Source organism: Octodon degus, unplaced genomic scaffold (genome assembly GCF_000260255.1).
Source record: "Octodon degus isolate 3935 unplaced genomic scaffold, OctDeg1.0 scaffold00198, whole genome shotgun sequence".
Lineage (NCBI taxonomy): Eukaryota > Metazoa > Chordata > Mammalia > Rodentia > Octodontidae > Octodon > Octodon degus.
Window position 1 is genome coordinate 4,516,760 of NW_004524774.1, and position 9,946 is coordinate 4,526,705.

Consider the following 9,946-nt stretch of genomic DNA (forward strand, 5'->3'; position numbering starts at 1 on the left):
AACTATATAAATAGAGCAAAAGATAAAAAACTCATGATCAAGTACATATATGTGGAAAAGGCTTTTAATGAATTCCAACACACATTCATGATCAAAGTGCTACAGAACATTGGAATACATGGCCTATAACTCAACCTGATAAAAGATATTATGACAAACCAACAACCAATATCATTCTAAATAAAGAAAAACTCAAAGCTTTTACTCTAAAATGAGGTACAAGACAAGGATGTCCTCTATCACCACTTGTATTCATAGTTTAGGACTCATGAACTAGAGCCATAAGACAAGAGAGAGAAATAAAAGGAATAAGAATAGGTAAAGAAGTTAAAATATCATTATTTGCAGATGACATGATACTCTAATTGGAAGACCCAATAAAACCCAAGAAGCTACTAGAATTAAAAAACAACAACAAATTCTGTAGCATAGCAGGATGCAATGTCAACATCCAAAAATCAATAGCATCCATTAACACAGATAGAAAACTCACTGAGAGGGAAATTAGAGAAACAATACCCTTCATAATAGCATCCAAAATCATGAAATACTTAGGAATTAATCTAAGAAAGCAAGTGAAATATCTAGACAATGAAAATTACAACCCTCTAAAAATGAGATATCGAAGAGGATTTAAGAAAATGGAAAAAAACGTTCCTTGTTCCTGCATAGGAAGTACCAACATTGTGAAAATGGCCATAGTACCAAAATTATTGTACAGCCTTATTGTAATCCTTATCAAAGTACCATCAATGTACCTCATAGGTCTAGAGAAAACATTCTTAAAATTTATGTGGAACCAGAATAGATCTAGAATAGCAAAGTCAGTATTGGGCAATGAAGGCAAGAGAGGAGGCATTACAATCCCTGACTTGAAATTATCCTACAAAGATAGTGTGATAAAATCAGCATGGTACTGGCAAAAAAGCAGACCTAAGGATCAATGGACCACATTAGAAGATGCAGATAAAACTACACACACACTTAGCCAGCCTGTCTTTGACAAATGGGCCAAACATATTCATGGAAGAAAGAAAGCCTCTTTAACAAATGGTGCTGCAACAACTGGTTCTCTACATGCTGAAAACTAAAACTATACCTGCATCTATTGTAATGTATTAAATTAAAGTCAAAATGGATGAAAAATCTAAATATTAAAGCAGAAACACTAAATCTACTGGAAGAGAAAGTAAATGGAAATCTTGAATGCATAGGAGTAGGCAGACAGTTCATGAACAAAAACCAAACTTCATAGGAAAAACTGCAAATAATCTACAACTGGTATTTCAAATTTTTGAGAAGTTTCTGCATGTCAACAGAGATCACCAACAGTGTGAAAAGAAAACCCACTGATTCGAAAACATAAACCCATCATCACTGAGACAAAGGACTTTATGTAAATTATATAAAGAATGTTTTTAAAAAATTGACCCTTGAAATTTAAGGATACAAATGAAAAAATGGGCCTGTGAAATGAATACATACTTCTCTGAGAAGAAATACAAAGGGCAAGTAAATATACGCAATAATGTTCCACAGCACTAGCCATTTGAGAAATGGAAATTAAGACAATATTGAGATACCATCTCACCCAAGGAAAAATAGTTATCATAAAGAAATCAACTAATCATAAGTACTGGAGAGGCCGTGGGGAAAAAGGACCCCTTATCCACTGTTGTTGGGATTGTAGACTGCTACAACCACTATGAAAATCAAGGTGGAAATTCCTAAATATACTAGGACTGGAAATCCCATTCAATTCAGCTTTTCCCTTCTGGAAATTTTCCCAAAATAAATGAAACTGGCATACCGTAGTGATGCATGTGCACCCATATTTAAAGCAGCACTATTTGTTATAGACAAGTCTTGGAAACAACAAAATGCCCATCACTGAGCAACTGATGACAAAGATGTGGTATTGTTATACAATGGAGTATACTCAGATATAAAGAAAAACAAACTTGAAGTCTTTATAGGTAAGTGAATGTAACTAGAGGCTATATGCTCAAATGAAATAAATCAGACCCACATGTATAAGTATCATATTGTTTCCCTAGTATAAGAACCTGAAATAATAAATCAAACCTGAAAGGTATAATACATATAGTTAAAAGGAAAGAACCTAAATGTAAGCATTAAACAACAAAGATGAGAGGAATGAGAAAAGATAGAAACAAAGTATGGAATGAAAAACATGCAAGTATTGTGCAGGAAGGCTAAGATGAATGTAGTCATCATTTCCATCATTATTTTTGAAAATAGCAGTTGATGTTTAAAATTCTCAAGTTGACTAACTCTGTATGCTGATATCTGTGATTTGAGCAACTGCAAGGAGGACTGCAATGTGTAATACAAAGCCCATGATTGGATGCCTCTCATCTTGGTCTTCTAAAAATATACCATTTCTAATGTAAAAAATATGAATGATGAATTTGGTAAAAATGCAAGGGTAGAAATTCTGGACTCTTGAAAATGCTACCCTGAAGCCCATGAATATTAGAGGAAGTATTCATGTACAGGTGGACCCAAATTTTTCAATACTTGATTCAATGGTGCAGGAGACAATTGAAAATGATAGCTTCCATAGTCCTAGTATTCTTACTTTAACAGATTTAGTTTAAGTGGAATTGGATCAAAATGAACCATTAATTACAATTTTCTGTATGCTGACTCATGTTATTTTTCACTTCATTTTACCTGATATCTGAATAATAGTTTTTTTAACCAGGATATATACATATATATCCTGTGTCCTAGCAAACAAAAAGTTACTAGTGGTGCATTAAATATCCCCTTTAAGAGGTAGGGTTTAAAAAAAACATTCATTTTTGATAAGCATTTTATTTTGTTGGGCCTCTAGAGAGGCTGAGGAATATTCATCAAAAGTGTTATAATTACATGTGCTTTCTAATTTAGAATATCTACTTACAGAAATTTATTTTAAACATATATATATATATATATACATATCAGAATATGTATATGTCTTCATTTCATTAAGATTTGTAAAAAACAAAATGTATATATAAATCCTAAATGCCCCAGTAAATGTTTAGTTAGACATTGAACAGTATAATCTACACTTATTAAAACAAATTTGTTAGAAAAATATTTAATGATTTTAGTGAATTTAATAAAAAGACTTAAAATATGAAAAATACCATCTCAATTTTGGAATGAATGTAAAAAACTGAAAATCTACAGTTCATAATTTAAATTATGAATTGATCAAACATCAAAAGATGAGACTATGGCATTAGTTTACTTTTTACTAACAAATATTTGATAATATAAAAAACTACATTTTTATATTTTAATTTTGTTGAGATAGAATCTCACTAAATTACCTAGACTGGATAGTTTCTTTCTACCTCAGCCTCCTGAGTAGCTGGTATTATAAGCATGTGTCACTACTGTCAGCAAAAACCACATTTTAAAGAAAAATATTAATAATTATTTAAAAAAATCTAAGCCTGAAACAGGAATTTTTACATGGAATGCAGTTGTAAATATTTCCTCTTTCCCAATAATATATATTAATTCAATATCCTATCTCTTAGAAGCACAGCCAAAAAGAAGACTTCAAAACTATAAATGAAGTGACATCCATTTAGTTTTACTGAAAGTTTTCTTCATAAGTTTTTCTGCTTATGTAACTATGTTTTCTTGAGCAAATTTCAAAACAAGTATAGTTATTAGTAAAAGAAAGCTTTCTAAATGCTTTTATATTGCCATTTTTCAGCCTATTCTTGGTGAACTAGAAAATCTTTGGACAGACCAGTGTACATTATGACATCTCTTTTGTTTATATTCCAGTGCTATGTCATTGATTTCTCATATTTCATATATCATTACTGTGATTCATATTACTGTAATATCCCTGCTACACATAATCATTTTTTGTTGTTGTTCAGACTTTCTTTCAGCACAAGGCAAGATATTCTGAATGTGTAAATTTTGAGAACAATTCATACGTAGTCTAAATGTTAATTCATACTTGTATGTTTTGAGTTTTGCGATTTTATCAGGTGATAAGAATAAATTTCAATGACTAAAATAAATAAAAGTTAGGTTACTGGAGAAAATTTAATTTACTTTCAAATATCTAATCACTATAGAAAAGAGTAGTCTCATACTCAACAACTTTTTATATTTCAATAGACGTTCTACTATAATTGTTATGTATTTTCAATGAACTCACTTCCTAAATGATAAACCCATTACTTCTGGAAATTTAGAAAACATGTATACATTGAAGATTTGTAGTCATGTTTTCATTTTTTCACCACAGAGGTGTTCAATAAAGCAGTAAAAATATTATGAACAAAAACCACCTCTAAAATCATAAATTTACTTCTCTTTTCTAAATGTAAGGTTTTTTTAATTAGCATTAAAATATTCAGATGAACACATGACTAAATAGATAGTTATATTTCAGGACACAGTAGGCATGTGTCCAATTTCCTAACAACTTGCTATCATAAAGGGAGGTGATTCAATTCCTCCCAGGATCAAGAATGAAATATTATTTTGTTTAGTATCCAGAACTTGAAAATATCTGCTACTTCAAAGTCCTTACTCACTAGCTAGGGAGGTATGGTGACTTACAATGCACGACTCAAAAAATATTCTCAAACAATCACAAGAACCAGTGGTACATGAGACAACATACAAAGAAGAACTTTGGTTTCTGAAAGTTATCTGGAATTTATGACAATATTTTCTCATCTATAAACTGTATATTTGGGTAGGGTCTCTTGACAAATACATAAAAAATTGTTTGCTTGTTTAGTCACAGACAATTTAGGAGTATTTTCTGTTGGGCAGTCTTTTGAAACGTTCAATCTTCAGTAAGGGTTATATTTATTTTATAACTTTTGACAGATTAGGAACAACCTTTTATGAATCTTGATCAGCCTAAATGGTTTTCCCTATTCCTATACTGCAATTTTTTTTTTAACTCTGTAGTTGATCTCCGGGGACAAGGAAAGAAATATACTGACCTTACTCTTTCATGGCATCCTGTTAATAGAACTGGATTTCTTATTTCTGAACCTCAACAAGAGATCTCATGGTCATTAATCCAAGACTACATGGTGACCATAATAAACTATTATCTTCACAGTAGAAAAGGAGAGTATCTCTGAATCTGAGAATACCATTGAATCAAGGTGATGCTATAAAATTGGATTACAAAAAAAGGTAATAAATGAAAACAAGAGACAAGGAAAAATGTCATAGGACTGCCCTGATACAATGTTGTGTATGGTTAGATTTCTAAATTTCTGTGTTAAAATATGTATTTATTTATCTTTAATTTTTAAATATTTTTTATTCTTTTTTTTTCTCTTTTCTTCACATTCTGTAAGGACTTAAAGTTTAACATGTCAATACTTGATGGAAAATACCTGCTCCATGTTATGTCTAAGATGTTTGATATTCAGACAAATAGGTTAAGTTCAACTGCCTATATCATAAGGTAATAATATAATTAAACTTTTCTACTGGAGGGTTAACAACTTAAATTTGCAGGCCAAAAGTTAGAGAAAAATAATGCCTGCAAGGACAGCCAACATTTTGGCCCTAGCCTTTCAAGGTCATTGAGGAGTCAGGACATAGGAAAATCTGTACTGTAACATCCTGTAACTCAGTTTTGTCCCAAATTTTCTAAACAAGGAGATTACAAGACCACAGAGGAAAGTGATCCATGATGTAGAGTGTGTCTACATGGAGAGAAAATATTCTCTCACACTTTCAGAGAGAGTAAATTGGTCAAGACATGGCTGTGACTCATCCACATGGCTGGAATTGACAAAGGATCTACAAACTGTTTTACAGCATTTCAGGGTAAGTCCTGAGGGGATTTGACTGACTTGTCAGATACAAAATTTACATTTTTTGTTGTATAGGTCTGTCTTTATGTTGGCTTTAACCATCCAGTGGAAATGTATAAAATGAGTTATAGAGAACAAAGCCATATTAATGTGCTGAGCTGTAAAAGGCTCAAGTCAACAACTTCTGACATCACCAGTCCTACAGATAACCCACTACTATTATGGACTACAGGACTGTATTGGATTATTTTGCTGAATCCATGCACCCACAATATTTAAATGTCAAGGGACTACCCATTTCAGACAAATGACAACAAAAAATGGCAACACAAATGAAGGACCATTTTGTATCTGTATATACAAAATAGTTAAGCTGGATATACAGCTACTTTCTCTTTGTTCAATGAGGAGAAAGATTTTTACTGATAGTGTTTGGACAGAATATCATGTCTGCATCTTGTACTATGAATAAGCACTACAAAGACAACACTATGGAATGTATTAAGTATTGAAACTGTCCTATTAATCTGTGTTGAAACTGTCATTGCTATTTGTTTCTCAATAAAATTAATTTAAAAAATTAGGTTTCATTTTTTTCTCAAGAGTTGCAATTTTGTTGCAGCTATTCAAATTCCTTTAGTCTGAATACCCTCACACAAAGCCAATGTGATATTTGAGAAGATCAGTGTTAGAGTAATGTGTGGTATGTCACAACTGTTTTAAAACAAATATTTCCTTTAAATCATGTTTTATCTAAGTAATCATGCAAACTTTGCATTTCACTCCATATTGTATTCATTCTTATCATGAAATCTATTTTTCACTCAGGAAGTTATTTTTTCTGCCACTACTCCCACATGCCACTGTATATCCAAGTTGTAAAGAAAGGTATGCAGTGTTCCTATGAAGTTTTAAAAGTAGTATTAGTGATGATTTCATAAGATTTCTTGTGTAATCAAAATAATTCGATATTTTACAATAGGAGGAGATTCATTTTAACTAAACTGTGATCCATAATTTAGTACAACCTTAGGAAATATTTTGAAAAACATCAGTCAGGAAAAAAAACTGTATATCATGCTTATTAGTAATTAAGATGTGGCAATGTACAATAATTTTAAGTATAATCTGAAATGACAATTACTGAAAGAACAAAGATCATGGAGTCATACTATCCTGCCCAAGATAGTTAAGTGCAGCAAATGTGCTTAAACCTCTTTTCAACTATAAATAATTTCTTTCAGTAGTCAGATATACCTCTGATATTCTGGTTATTTTTCCTTTTGAGTCACATGACTGTTTAAATATATTGTTTAAAATGTAACAAAATTTCATAAATGCTATTTTCACATTTATTTTATTAGGTGAGCTCATCAATTGAAGTATTTCTATGTCAGAAATATGAACAAATGGCATCAGAGCTAGGTTAGAAGTTTACATCTAAAGAGGAAATTATCATTTAAAAACATCTTTCCGGGGGCTGGTGAGATGACTCAGTGGTCTAAAGCACCTACTTAGAACAAGCTTAGCAAAGCACAGGGACCGCAGTTCAATCCCCCAGCACCACATGCCAGCCAGCCCCGCCCCCTGGTGGGCTGAGCTGGCCACACACACACACACACACACATAAATAAATAAATAAATTTAAAAAAATCTTTCCGTTAGTGTTTTTTAAATATGTGCACATATTCAAAGGCAATATTAGAACATGTACTAATAGCAGAGTTTGCTTGTATGCATACAAGTCATTTGAGATTGTTGAGACTGAATGAGTAAAATTTCCAAAAATTACTAAGTAGTTTTAAGGTAATCAAGGAACATTGACTCTTAAAGTAACAGTTGTAATTTCCTGTGCTTGTAGTTAGACTTGATAAAAGAAAGCCATTTCTTGGAAATTAATGATAATGACACTATAATTTATTTTACCATATTAGCTTAGTCATGTATCTGGGTGTATAACTAAAACCAGATTCACTTAATCAAAGACTATCTTACAAGTGTAATTGGGAAAGGAGAATCAAAATGGATTTTCCCAGAGCTGTTAGACAGTGTGTATCCCACAAAGCAGTAGAGAAACCTTACAATTCATTGATTCTGTAAGGATGCAAAGACAACCCAACTGGACTTAAAGTTCAAACAAAAAGTTCAAAGATAAACTAAGACACTTTAGGAAACATTCACATAAGTGAATTATGCCAAATATCAACTGAAAGAAAGACAACATTTCCAAAACTTCATTGAATTAATTCAATTCCCTCTTAGGATGAAAACAATGATTTTAAATTTTCTGTACTTACATGAGAAAAGTAATTGGGAGATTAATACACTAACAGCCTTTTCATGAACAATGGCTTATATAGTATAATTATCTCAATGTTATAGTTCTAGCTGAGTTTAAAAATAGAGGTTGGAGCTACCTGAAAATGTCTGTGGTATGTGTACAATTCATCTCATTAGACTGACATTGACATTATATTTGAAACAGCATTCTACCCAGGCTGACAATTTAGATGCCACATTTTAGCCATATACAATTTAGAGTGGTAGTGAAATAGCTCAGAGGGAAAAAGATGAAATGCTGATAATTAAAATGCTGAGAAACTTTAATCACAGAATGCTATCCAATGCCATCCACTAAAACATAAACTGCCAAATACCAAAAGTGTGATGTCATACTATAAATGAACATAACAAGCTTCATAAGATACTCAAAAGGAAGAAAATATTGCATGCTTTAAAGCGGTTGAGAGTAAATACATTAAAAATGTATTAATATTTTTTTTCAAGTTTAAACTATGAGAAAAGGCCAATCTGTGTTTTCTGGTATGTGGAATGAATCCCTGATTTTATTTTATATATAATATACAATTTCTGTGTAATGGATTTGACTGACTGGTTGTAATGGACCTGTTCAATATGTCTGTGTTTTATAGTGCTGAGTTCGCCACTGAGATATTTTTAAGCAATGACATCTATTGTAAAAGAACATTGCTAAAAATAGATGTTAATGCTAATGTAATACTTTCTACACATATCATAGGCAGAATCAATGATGACAGTAATATTTAATTTCTGAAGTTCAATTATCCTAAAATCAAAGGTTGAAATGATGAGATCAAGAATTGTCTGGTATGATAATATTGTTATTGTTGTCAACAGTCTTGGAAAATAAGAGAATCTACTGCTTCCAACATATCATATTGCTTTTGCTATTGTCAGATTTCATGTGTCAAGTCATGATTCCATTCTTGCCTATTTAAATTGCAGATTAGCCATTCTAATTTCTTAGTATTAAAGGATATTTTAATCACTTGTATAAATGCAAATATGGGCAAACACAGTATAAATCAGGAATGCTAAATAAGGAAAGCATACAAGTTATCAAACTACACATACTTGAGATTATTCCTGACTAGAAAGGATTTTTTTGCTAGTTATATGCTTAAGAGACAATTATTAAGGCCTTCTGACACTTTGTTAATCTATAGACTGGGACTAATATAACCTACATTTTTTTTCCTCTGTGTGTATGTGCAATTGTAGAAAACATGAGTAAAAGTGAATAAAATTGTCTGATCTGCCTTGGAGTCCATAAAGTGCTATTTTCTCCTCCATCTGATTCTGCCTCTAGGACCTTTTTAGGTTATTTCTCTCATACTGTACATCTGAAATGAAAGCTTCAAATAAATTAGTCTTTAACAGCACACTTTTTCTCCTACCTCACAAAAGTTTTAGAAAAACACGTTGCATTCAATATTGTAAGCTTGCTAAATTTTTAATAATACATTTTCATATTCTGTATATTTTTGCATATATGTGTAAGATACTACCAACTCATATTAACAATATACAAAGTGTGTTGCTAAACAAAGCCTAATTTATATTTTTAACGAGGTCAGTGTTTATTCATTTGTGTTTCCTTAACCATTACTATTATTTTTTTCTATAAGAAATTAGGGATGCCAGGGATATAGCTCAGCAGCATAAGCACTTTCCTGCAAGCATACTGTCCTGGTTCAATTTCTGGTAATGCAAAAAAGAAAGAAAGAAAGAAAGAAAGAAAGAAAGAAAGAAAGAAAGAAAGAAAGAAAGAAAGAAAGAAAGAAAGAAAG